This window comes from Vulpes lagopus, chromosome 4 (assembly GCF_018345385.1).
Source record: "Vulpes lagopus strain Blue_001 chromosome 4, ASM1834538v1, whole genome shotgun sequence".
In the NCBI taxonomy this organism is placed as follows: Eukaryota; Metazoa; Chordata; class Mammalia; order Carnivora; family Canidae; genus Vulpes; species Vulpes lagopus.
Window position 1 is genome coordinate 51,041,109 of NC_054827.1, and position 12,997 is coordinate 51,054,105.

General features: G+C 48.1%; 1 protein-coding gene across 9 annotated transcripts in view; it reads right to left on the minus strand.

Annotated features, from left to right (window-relative positions):
- Positions 1–12,997, minus strand: part of HIPK2 (homeodomain interacting protein kinase 2) — a 192,476-nt gene that overhangs the window by 153,351 nt on the left and 26,128 nt on the right. Inside the window, exon 2 of one of the 9 annotated variants that reach the window (XM_041751672.1) lies at positions 11,387–11,502. The exons of the other annotated variants lie outside the window; for them this stretch is intronic. The gene's annotated coding sequence lies outside the window, so the exon portion shown is untranslated. The remainder of the gene's footprint in view (positions 1–11,386; positions 11,503–12,997) is intronic. 9 annotated transcript variants of the gene reach the window in all.

Genomic DNA, 12,997 nt, shown 5'->3' on the forward strand with positions numbered 1-12,997 from the left:
AGCCCGCCGTGGAGGAGCATCTGTGAGGGGGTAACATCCTGAACAAAGGGAGGAGTTAGTGGAAATGTAAGGCAAGGCCACAGACAAGAGATGGAAAGAGCAATCTAAAGCATGGTGACTGGCGGGGAAGGGAGAAGCAGGGGAGGAATCCGGCACACTGTGGAACCATGGGGACAGGTGACAGACCAGGGGCACTTGCTGGCTTGGAGCGGCAGAAGGAGGCACACCCTGGTGTTCGTGGCCAGGCCTGGGGGTTCTCTCAATCCCCAGAATGAGGGTTATGGCTGTGGTAATGACCCCTCCAGCCTCCCAGATTCCCCGAGAGCGTGTCTCTAAGGCCGGAGCTGACCTACAATGAAATCTGCTCTCGGACTGCATCTCTGAGTTACTGTCCTGTGACACTGATCTCCAGCCACAGCTGGAAGGGCACTCGAAGCTAACATGAAACCATGATCCCTAGGCCAGGGGTCCAGGAGTGACAGGGACCTACAACCTTCGAGCGAAAACACTCAGCAACACTTCTAAATGCACACAGGTCAATCAAAACCATCTGGCCAACGAGGGTACCTCTTGTTACACAAGATATTAATGGAGAACATCCAAATTTCTGTGTTCCTTCTGATGGCAGGTGCAGCGAGAGCTCTCTGGTCTTTCACTAGCATCAAATACATATACTCCACCGAGTCCCCCACCAAGGGAGCCAAGTGGACCCAGGGCTCAAAGTCTTCCGTATGTCAGTTCTCAAAAGGTGGTGAAGGCCGAAACTACACCGCCATCCTGCACCACATGGCTCTCAACTGCTCGCCTTGTGGTCTTGACCCTGCCAGCCAAGCCCTTTTCATTCTTTTTTAGTTAAGCAGAAAATGAACCATCAGCTCCATTTCCACTCTCTCTGCATGAATCCTTTTCCCTTTTCTTTCTTGGCTCAAACTATATGGCTCATATAGGATTCCCACCGTGTTCTTCAGTGACTCTTACCTTGCTAAGTATTCTTTTCTTCTAAGAAATGCTGAATCCAAATAAAAGGTGGGAGAGAGTATGAGAATATTCTAAGGGGCAAAGACGAGAAAGTAAGAGAATAAACCTGTTGATGTCTTGTTCCCCAGTTCTGACTCCCACAAAATGCTAGGAATTACTGGGGGCATGTGGGGACCTCTATGGAAGTGAAGTCAGCAGCCTGGGAACCTGTTTTCCATGCTTATTCATGACACTGAATCCCATTAAATCGCAAGGAAGCCCTGAGAGGATAAGCTCTAATACCAGTCAGCTTAAAAGTAGAAACCAACTGCAATTTGTTCTTTTCTCCCACTCTTCAACCAAAGTGCAGCTGAAAATCATCAAGATTCAGCCTTTCCCTCAGGCCAGAAAAAAGTGAGCCGGCGATGCCCAAGGCTGGGGTGGGGGAGCACTTAGGAATGTGCGATGGACAGCACGGGGCCTACAGACCTGGCCTCCAAGCAGGAGGAATTTGGGGCAGGAAGCTCCTGGGTCCTGGGCTACATGAAATGACTCAGAGCTATGGGATCACAACTCAGCCACAGAACAGAAAACAAATGAGGACCAAGATGAGCCTCTTTTTAGATGCAGGCTAAAATTTGGGAAAAGGTATCAGAACAAAGAAAAATACTGTGCTAGCTAGCAAGACGGTTTCCTTTTACTTACAGGAAACCTTTCCTGCTGATTAAAGAGAGAGCCCCACCAGCTCAGAGACCGAATGTCAGTGCAGGAGGAGAGGGGAACTGCACCTTGCTTTAGCTGGTGACACAGACACCAAAACAATTCTGAGCAGGGGAGATGCAAGCTGCCTCCAGCACACAAGCCAAGGCGGTGGAAAGAAGGGCGGGAGCAAAGGACCCTGCACACCCTGGCATCAAAGCTTGACCAACGGCTTCAGCTCCAACGCCTCCCCTGGGCGCAAACCACACAGATTTGGGACACACACAAGACTGAAGACCTCATTCCAAAATGAGTGAGAACATTACTGGGTCAACTGACAGAACTGGGATGCGAACTGTCAGATAAAACTGTTGCATTGGTGTCACGTTCTCTAACGCTGGTGACCGTGCTGTGTAATTCAGGGGTGAGGGGCGGGTACCCTACTCTCAGGAAGCACGCAGACCATGCTGGGTTTGGCAAAGCAGCACCGTCCACCTGAACTCCATGTGATACTAGAAATGCTCTTTAACCTCTGCGGACCAGCATGGGAGCCACTAGCCACAGGGGGCTACTGAGCAATGGAAAATGTGGCCAGTGGGACTGTGGAACGCACTTTTACATTTGGTTTCATTCTAACTTAAGTAGCCGTGTGGGGCTTGTGACTCATGGATTTGATGGTGCAGAAATAAAGGGCCATGACACCTGTAACTTACCTTCAAATCATTCACTGAAAGTACATGTATATGTTAATATATATGTGTGTATATACACACGTGAGCACACATGTGACAACAAAGAGGAAGTGAGTGTGCATCATTGCGAGCATGCAAATGGAGTAAAATGAAAATGGTCGATCTGGGTAAAAGGTATGGGGCTATCCTTTGTAAGCTACTTTTATTTTTGCAAATTTTCAGGAAGCTTACAATTATTTCCAGACAAAATATAGTTTTTAAATGTATGAGGGTGAACATTTATTCATTCATCAATGAACTCTAACAGGTTCCAACAGGAACTTACTTCTAGGTAGGGGTTTGGGGCCAGGAGGTTCAAGGCATCCTAAAATTTTGAGCAAACACAATAGGTCCCATAGAAAATTTGGGACAAAGCACAAAGCATTGCTCATTCAAACCCATCATTTGGTGCTTCTTCCCAGGGGCAGGATCCGTACTGCTCCTCTCTTGCTGTGGGCCTTTCTACCTCTTTCCCTTAGCCTATGTACGTTCACAGAGGACTTGACTACAGTGGCAAGTTCAGGGCAGTTTTTACCTAATAGCTTTGCCGACATATAATTCACATATCATAAAAGTCACCTCGTGAAAACGCACAGCTCAGTGGTTGTAAGTGCATTCAGTTGTGGGACCACCATCACTACCGGACTCCAAAACATTCTCATCATGAACCCCCCCACCCATCAGCAGCCACTGCCCGTTCTCCCCTTCCTCAGCCCCCAGCAATCTCTAATCTGCTCCCTGTCTCTACGGATTTGCCTATCTGGGACATTTTGCACAAACAGCCCTGTACAAGTGGCCTTAGGTGTCGGCTTTCTCTCACTTAACATAATTTTTTCAAGGTTCATCTGTGTCATAGCCTGTGTCGGCATTTCATTCCTTTTTCTTGCCAAATAATAGTGCACTGAATGGACAGAGCACATTAGTTAGTCCCTCCATCAGCTGAAGGACGTCTGGGCGGTTTCTGCTCTCTGCCTGTTTTGAACAACACTGCTGTGAGCCTGTGCACGAGCCCGTGTGGACAAATGTTTGCACCTCTCCCGGGCTGGGTCGCGAGGGCACTCCAGGGTCAGCCTTCTGAGGAGCTGCTGCGCTGTGCTCTGAAGTGGCCTCCTGGCGTCCCCAGGAGCTGTGCCACACAGCGGTGCCCGTTAACGCCCGCAGAAGGCGACTCTCCAGAGACGGCTGCCCTTCTGTCATCTGGGAACTACCGCAGCCTGCATTCAAAGCAGGAGTCAGGGTTTGTTTGACTCGAGGTAAATAAATGAGGGGAAGCTGTGACTCGCTCGGTGCCAGCAGCGTGCTTAGCCTCGCATCGTCCCGGAGAACGAGCCAGCACCTGGCATGGCAGACGAGGCCTGGCGCCGCGCGGCTGCCGGAGGACGGGGCTGGGCTGTGTGTGTGCGGCCCCGCTGCGGCGGGACGCGGCCTGGCACCCTCTGACTGTCCCCTCGCCGTGGCAAAGCTGCTTGTGCCACTGGTCAAAGCCTCGGCTAGAGTTATTTACTGTGGCCCACGGACCGTGCTCCTGAAAACGCCTGCGGGGCCTGTGGCCCGTTAGCCCGGAGACGTTCCCGAACGAGGGCAGAGCCCGGCCCCGATGCAACCGGTGATCCCTATTGGGCCCGCGGGCCCTCCCCGCTGCTGCCGAACAGACGCCACACGGGCTCCCTGTTAGGGCACCGGACCGGACCCCTTGGAAGAAGGAGCGGCTTCCAGAGCTACACAAGTTCTGAGGCTGGACGACGGGCTGGGAGGCAGGATGGCCTTGGCAGAGAAGGGAAAGAGAGAGGTCCTGGGATGGTCGGCTCTCCCCTCCGCTCCCCCGACAACTGGGGGAGCCCCTGGGGATCCCTCTGCCATTCGGAGCCAGATGCTTGGCACCGTCCCACCCCCTTGCTGGGGTCGACCTTTCTGCCCCCTTTCCCGCCTCAGGACAGACCTTGTTGCCAAAATCTTTTATTTATTTTATTTATTTATCTTAAAGATTTTATTTATTTATTCATGAGACACATAGAGAGAGGCAGAGACAAGGGAAGAGGGCTCCATGCACAGAGCCCTCTATGGGACTCGATCCCAGGACTCCGGGATTATGCCCTGAGTCAAAGGCAGATGCTCAACCGCTGAGCCACCCAGACGTCCCCAAAATCTTTTAAAATAAATTGTATTCCAAAGGCGAATTGCTGCTTCTTTAATAAAAGGACCTCGACCACGGTTTCATGTTGTGAGGATGCAGAATGGACGGAAGCTGGCCTGAGATGCCAAGTGTGTACTACCTTGGCCACGGCCTGTCCCCTGGGCCCCAGTCGATCTACACCTTCTAGCCCATCCCTCCGTCATCTCTTCCTCAATGTCATGAATGTTTAGCGCTTTACTATAGCTCTGAGTGTTCCCAGGTAATTGCTCCTAACTCCTGCTCATTCATTCTTTCTGTCATCATTCAATAAATAGCAGTTATAATCTATATTCACTTCTTCGTTTTTAATACGCTCTGCCTTTCAAAAGTCCTAGATCGGGGGGCGGAGGGGGAGCGGGCCAGGGGCGAGGCAAGCAGCAGGGCCTGGTGTGACGAGAACAGGGAGAGAAACACGGACTTGATCTTTATGTATATTATCTCAAATAATTCTCACGACTTCCCCGTGGGGTCATTATTGTCATCCTCACTTTACAGAAGCAGCGAGACAGAGACATGAACAGGCTTAGCCGCCCACGGCCACGCGCCAGTCAAATGGCAGAACCGGGGTTCCCACGCTCGGCGGCGGGACTCCGGAACCTGCGTTGTTTTCATTACTAGCATAAATGACAACATTTTCAATGCCACACACCCTCATTCAAGCGTGACAGGATTATTATTTGTAGAAAGGACAATGGATTGGGAGTGAGAAAACCTGATTTTAAGTCTGACTCTTTGTTGTTGACTTTAAGCAAGTCACTTAGTATTTCTGAGCACAGGTTTCCATCTCTGTAAAGGATGCAATGTTTCCCGAAGCACGTTTAGTGTCCTGTGAGCTATTAATACTTACTATGGAAAAAGGAGGGAAAAAGTGAGACTCAGATGGCTGAAGAAACGCTGGGTCCCATCCAAGTGAGCTTCTTTTGCCTTCAATCCACTGATGAACACTGTGCGTATCTGAGAGGGTCACACAACATACTCTGACCCAAATTTCTTTACCAGAGGAGAACAACTTTTTTTTCTCCTCCACACAAAATATTTTGGTCAAGAAAGGAGATTGGAAAATTCAGGATTGGAGAATCCCCAAGGAACCTCCCAGCTCTAACAATGAATAATTTATGATTCATCTTATCCTTCCGACTAGATGGCACACTTTCTGAGGGCAGGGTGTGCTTCTCTGTGAAACAGTGGGAGGATGGCCAGGGAGAGTGGGAGGCAGGTCCGAATGTTCAGAGGAGCAAAGGGAGCCAGAGATAGCTCCCCTGTGGACGGTTGTTCCCTACAAAGGACTAGCATACCAAGAGGTACCTCCTATCCTTTCCTTAGTTTTACAATAAGTCAGCAACATCCAAATGCAAACTGGGCTGGCTTTGTTCCCCCAAAGCAAATTTCCTGGGCATTAAAGAGATTTCCACCTGTCCTGACATACTTAAGAGGAGGAATCAATATTGTCTGTCCATGACCCTTCAAAGCCACATCTAGTCTTTAGGGCAAATCTGTGGGTTGGCAGTTTGGCAAATTGGTGGAGACGGCTCTCTGCAAGGGGCAACCCAGGGCTCCACTGCTCCACAGGCACCTTTTCCCCCTGGTGTGTAGGAAGAAAAGATCCTAACCATAGAGACCCCACTGGGCCTTGAGGGATGGTTATACATGCCAGGCTGGAGGGATGGAGAAGGAAGATAATGGGGGCAAAGGTAAAGGGGCAGCAGAGTATAAAACATGTCTCAGGACACAGAGTACAGTTTTCAGAACAGAGGATAATTTCCAGGTCTTCAAAGGTTTCCCATAAAACTCCCTTCTTTTTAAAGCGGAAGGAGCCTCGGTGTCCATCGAAAGATGAATGGATAAAGAAGATGTGGTTTATGTATACAATGGAATATTACTCAGCCATTAGAAACGACAAATACCCACCATTTGCTTCGACGTGGATGGAACTGGAGGGTATTATGCTGAGTGCAGTAAGTCAATCGGAGAAGGACAAACAGTGTATGTTCTCATTCATTTGGGGAATATAAATAATAGTGAAAGGGAATATAAGGGAAGGGAGAAGAAATGTGTGGGAAATATCAGGAAGGGAGACAGAACATAAAGACTCCTAACTCTGGGAAACGAACTAGGGGTGGGGGAAGGGGAGGAGGGCGGGGGGTGGGGGGGAATGGGTGACAGGCACTGAGGGGGACACTTGACGGGATGAGCACTGGGTGTTTTTCTGTATGTTGGTAAATTGAACACCAATAAAAATTAATTTATTAAATAAAAAAAAAATAAAGCGGACCCATGATTTTCCTTGGGACATTTTTATATATGACTTAAAATTGCCAGATCACTCTTGGAAAAATATGCTACTCATCTTGGCAGTGCTACCGAAGAAAGAAGCTGATGTTCTCAGATATATCCTTATGTGGTCCTCAGCCCCAACTTCCAGATGCCCACAGCATACAATGGAGGATACCCTGGTGCAGTAGCAGCAAAAAACCCAAAAAACAAAGCACAATTACCCCCTAAGTCCTCTCCATCTAGAAAAAAAGCCCAAGACTTAGAAATAGAACTAGCTACTGCCCCCATAGATTCATTCGGAGCTCATTTCCAGGCCAACTATCCCCTGCTGTTTCAGGTTCCAGATTTGGGTTCCAGGATCAGAGTGCCTCATCAGAATGGCTCTGTGCTAAGAAGAGCTCTGGTCAAGACATAATGGTTTAGGACTCAGGATACTGGGGATTCAACGTCTGAGCAGTTAGTTCCAGATGTCACCTCATAGGCTATAGACTTCTGTGAGAAACCTGGAGAGAGGAAGGTACAATGACTGCATGCCTATTTAAAACTGCATGCCAGGCACAGTATCCAGAATATATTAAGAACTCTTAGAACTCAATAATGGAAAAACAAATACCCATTTTTAAGAAATGGGCAAAGAATTTGAATAGACCTTTCTCGAAAAGACATACCAGCAAGCACATGAAAAATCTCATTATTAGCCATTAGAAAAATGCCAATCAAAACTACAATGAGATACCAAGAGAACTGAAAGCATATGCCCACACAAAAACTTGCACACAAATGTTCATGGCATAATTCATAATAGCCAGAAAGTGGAAACAATACAAATGTCCATCGAGTGACTAATGGACAAACAAAATGTGGTACGTCCATACAGGGGAGTATTACTTGGCAATGAATAGGAGTGAAGTGCTGATAACATGAAACAAGTGGCAAAACATTATGCCAAGCAAAAGAAGCCAGACGTAGAAGACCACATACTATAGGATTTTGCTTATATGAAATATGTCCTGGACAGGCAAATCTATAGAGACGGGATGTAGTTAGTGGTTGCCAGGGACTAGGTAGGGGGAAGGGTGGGGAGAGACTGCTAATGGGTGTAGACTTTCTTTTTGGGGTGAGAATGTTCTGGAATTAGATAGTAGTGATCAACACACAACTGTGAGAATACACTAAAACCGAATGAGTTCAGGGTACAAATCAAGGCATTTCAAAAGGGGTAACCATATGGTATATGAATAATATCTCAATAAAACTGTCTAAAACAGGGCACAAACACAGATGCTTGATGCATAGTATCATCCGATGAACCTGAAACGGGTATTAACATCCCCTTTTCACAAGTGAGGAAACTCAAGGATCGGTGAGCTACGGCTCATCACCAAGAGTCGCAAAGGTCGCCATGAGACCGAGGGGGTTTAAGCTCGGGTCACTGACACCAAAGCCCACGTTCTGCCCACCTCTCCATGCTGCTTCTCGTCAAGGTGATAAGCTAACTAGCAACTGCAGGACGGTTCCTATGGAAAAAATAGCACTCCCTGGACAAAGAATCACTGACCGACATAAAATGCTAGTGTGGGAAGTCGTGTTAAAGGGCACCTCGCCAAATCCCTTCAATTTACAGATGAATAAGCAGAGCTTCAAGGCAGTCAACTGACCTGTCCAACCAAGGCGGCAAGGCTGGTGGGAATGTTCACCCCTCTCGTTTTACAGAAGACAAGCTGGTGTATTGTTCACTGCGATTAGTTAGGAATCAAAAGGTAGATGGAGTTCACCCAGTTGGGGCATGCAGGTCAACAGGTATTCAGCAACCTTCAAACACGCCAGTCTCACATCCAGATCCCAGCTAGAAGATCACTCAGGCCGGTTATAGCTCACATTATTCTGCAGTTACCCTGAAATTTCTCTCCCAACCCCAGGAGTGCTCTGAAAAGTCCCACCAGGGTGCGACTGTTCCAAGGATCCCTCAGAGCTTTTGAACTACTTAGCAGGAACGGGGAGTTCTGGATTTAGCATTCAAGTGTGAGGATAAAGGCTCGGGAGACTTGAGCAACATTCCCCCCGCCAATCCGAAGTGACTCTATGGGGAACCACTTGCCAAGGAAAGGAGAGGAGAGCTGGAGCCAAATGAACTCCCACTGTATTATGGGGCCCTGAGTACTCCCCAACTGGGGGTTTTTAATGCCTGCGAAATGTCTCCACGGGGATGTCCTGTCTCATACTTAAAATGTCCCAAATCAAGGTCATTACCCTAGGCTCATCCCACAAAGCTACCCCTCCCTCGTTTCCCTTTCTCCCACGACTATACTATCCTTATGTTCCCCCAGCGGCCTGGGCAAAATACCTAGCTCGCCTTTCCCATCCTGCCCCTCTTCCCGTTCTAACTCCTCTTGGGCTCCAGGGCTGGAGTCTGCCTCCTGTGCACGCTCATGGCAAGTGCTGTCCTAGGCGCCATATGTTTCCTGCACTGAGGTCGATCCCGCCCACTAACTAGGTAAGTCCTTCACAGCAAGTAGCAGCCAAGACTATTTAAACACAGAAGAAGAGATAGATGACCTCACATGAGCAGGTCACAGAGAGGTTATTAAATAAAAGATAGAGCCAGGAAGAGCAGAGCAGATGGGGCCGTGAGCTGCTCCTTGCATGTATTCTGCTGGAACGGAACGGCACACCAGCACACCGGGGTCGCTGACTGCATCTGCAAATTATTAATGATTTCTAGCGTGGTCCCTCTGAACTCTCCATCTGCTGATGGCAACCACAGTCAAATAAGGACATTCAAACGGAAAAACCTGTGACCTGTGACTTGCCTGTCGTACCAGGTTTGACACTCGCTGTCCCCCAGCCGTGCCTTGGGCATCCGTGCCTGCAGCAACATCGGGCTGCCTGGCTGCCCATCCAAATCAAGGCAATCCTTCAAAAACCAGATCAAATAAGGCATCTCTGGTCACTTGGGGTCCTCTGGGTTTTCTCTTGATGGCACTCATCACAAATTACCTTGCATCACTTGGTATCTTTAGTTGCTTTCTTTAATCCCGTCTGCAATGCGTTTAGAAGTTCTTGGAAAAGAGAGAGCTGGTGGTCAAGTGGGCAAATATGGGGTAGCACTGTATGAGCATTAGTACTATTAGCCTTCATTGCTTACTGGCATCCCCCGGGTCCCAGGCAAGTGGCACCAGTTACCAAACAGGTTGAAGGCTGACAAGCACTTTTTTCTCAGCGTCTTAAGCGAAACCCTTGCCCTCCAGGACCCAGAGAGTCCAGCTGAACATCCATCCGCTCACCATTTGATCAAGCATGCTGCCCTTTCCTTCTACAAGATCCCGTTCCACTGCTTCGAGTCCAGTCCGCCAGAACGCAGGGGGGCTCAGGGAGAAGCAGGCATCATTCCGCCATACAGTGTCTCCGCATGACACCCATTATTTGTCTCAGGGGCTAGAAAAACCTAAGACTGACGAACCTTTTACTTCTCTGTGAAATCAAAATGAAAACGAAGTAGAGTTGGAAAAAGAAGGGATTTTTAAATTATACTGGGCACAGAGCCAAAGCCAGTGGTGAGACAATGACAAGTCATTTGTCTAGGGCTGGCCAAAAACATTCACAGGGGTGTGTGCTTTTTCATCTAATAATGCTGGGGTTGGGGTTCCATTTTAGATTCCAAAATATCCCTTGTCTGCTCTCTCCAAAACAGCATCCTCTGGGAATATGTCACATGCAATGGTGCCAGTGAAGGGGCGGGGCAAGGGAGCCCCAGTACCCTTTACCAGGCATCTGCATATAACCAACCTAATACCAAAGACTCCAAGGGAGAACCTTCTGCCTTCAGAGAAGGTAGTCTAATCTGGACATCTCTGCAGTCCTAGCACTGGACCACCGGTCCCACGAGGTACATCAGAGCCAGCACACACAGCCTGAAAACAGACCTGGACCACAGACCCAGCTTCCCCACATCCTCCTCATATTCCTTACTCTGCCCTGCTTCTCTCCTGAGCACTAAATAGCGTAAGACAATTTGGATTCTGAGAAGTGAAATACAACCCTGTATTAAGCATCTTTCAGTAAAATCTCTAGAAGATTCTCCTGTGTTCTTCACTTTCAATCACACCAAAGCCCCTTTAGCTGAGGATGTGAAGGTGATCTATGAGCCTCGTGAAAAACCAGGCAACAATGTTTTCTTCTCTGGGTCCTATCCCAATATATGCCTCTGCTCTAGAGCCACACTGTCCAATACAGGGGCCCCAATCACTGTGGCAATTTAGATTAAAATTAAATAGAATTTAAAACTTAGTTCCTCAGCCACACCAGCCACGTCTCAAGCATTTAACAGCCACATGTGGCAAATGGCTACCATTTTAGTGAGTATGGATCTAGAACATTATCATCGGTGCAGAAAGTTTTCTATTAGACAAAACTGTTCTAGACAGTGACATTTACACTTGTAGGCTGGCAGTTTTCAAAAAAACCTGTCACCTTGTAGTCTGGAAGAAAATATATTTCCAACCCCAATGGGCAAACTGCTTTATCTGAAACACCCCATGAGGTAAAAGCTCACCTCAGAGCAATGTCCTTCGTATAACAAGCACTCACATTCTTCAGACATTGGTCTGCTTGTCTGTACTGCTTGTCTTCTTTCTACTTCCTCTCTGCCTTCCATCTGACTCCACACTCCTATGGAAAGTATAACCAAAGCATGTGAGTGACTCTTCCATCTGACTCCACACTCCTATGGAAAGTATAACCAAAGCATGTGAGTGACTCTCGTTTCTCTCCGGAGTCAGGAAGTCACCACCTCTTCATGGGCTGGCCCTGTGTTCATCTGCCAGGGCTGCTGGGACCCAAAACCAGAGACTGACTGGCTTAACCAGCACTAGTTTATCTGCCTCTTACAGCTCTGCAGGCTAGAAGTTCAAGATCAAGACATCGGCACGGCTGGTTCCTTCTGAGGCTGTGGGGGGAGAATCTGTTCCGGGCCTCTTCCCTAGCTCCTGCTGGTTTCTGGCAATCTTCAGTGTCCCTTGGATTGTAGAAGCATCACCCCAATCTCTGCCTTTGTGCTCTCATGCAGCTCTCATGAGTGTGTCTGTGTCCAAATCTCCCCTTTGTTTCTAAGGATACCAGTCATATAGGATTAGTTCATTTCTGTATGAAGTCATCTCTAACTAGTTACATCTGCAATGACCCTATATCCAAATGAGCTCACATTCTGTGATACTGGGGGGTTAGGACTTCAAATATAAATTTGGGTGGGGGGAGGGGAAGGGGGACACAATTCAACCCATAACAGGCCCTCAAAGCCTCCAAGAAAAAGCACTCCTCCTGGCACACCATCTGTTTTCCATTATTCTATTAATATGAAAAGATCCATAAGAAGTTCCTCGCTACTCAGCTTGGTGGGAGCAGGTGGTGACCCCAGGCAGAGGCTTATACTGCATGAGGCTATTTCCATTATACATAAAGTCAGCTCAAGCCCACTGTACTCGATTTAACGAGGTCCAAAACACAAGGACAAAACCACAGATTTTTGGCAGAAGTGCAAAAGGAAAAGTATGACAACTGTCATGGTCACAAAATAACCTCTGCCGTGTTCGTCTGGCTGCACTACCTCACCATACAGGACGTTCTCCAGGTGGCACGGCAAACACACGTGGGAGAAGTCTCCTGAGGCAGACTCCTTAACAGAGCGCTTGGTTGTCATAGTCATCACAAAAACCCCTGCCCAAGCTGGTCAGACGTGAGCATAAAGAGCAGGAAGGCACGCATCAGCACAGCGCACCCAGAAATGTGCCAGAGTTCACTGCCCAAACATCTCAGGGTGAGATATGAGAGCTACCTATAAATGCCGGTAGCAAGGAACAGAGAAAAAAACCAACACGTTCCAGGGCTAGAAAACCTGATTTGAATCCTAGCTTTGACACTTATTAGATGACAAATCTTGGACGAGGTAGTTAACTAGCATCCTCAAGCCTGTTTGCCCATCTGTAAAACGGGGAGCATGAGGTCCACCTCACATTACTATGTAAAGAAAGATCTAGTGGTGGCCATCCTTCTAATAACTAACCTTTACTGAGTGTTGGTGACGTATTCATGACCCCTCCCAATCCAGTTGGTGAGGTAAAGCACCATCTGCCCCAATTTTTTTGAATAAAGGAACTTGGCCTTAGAG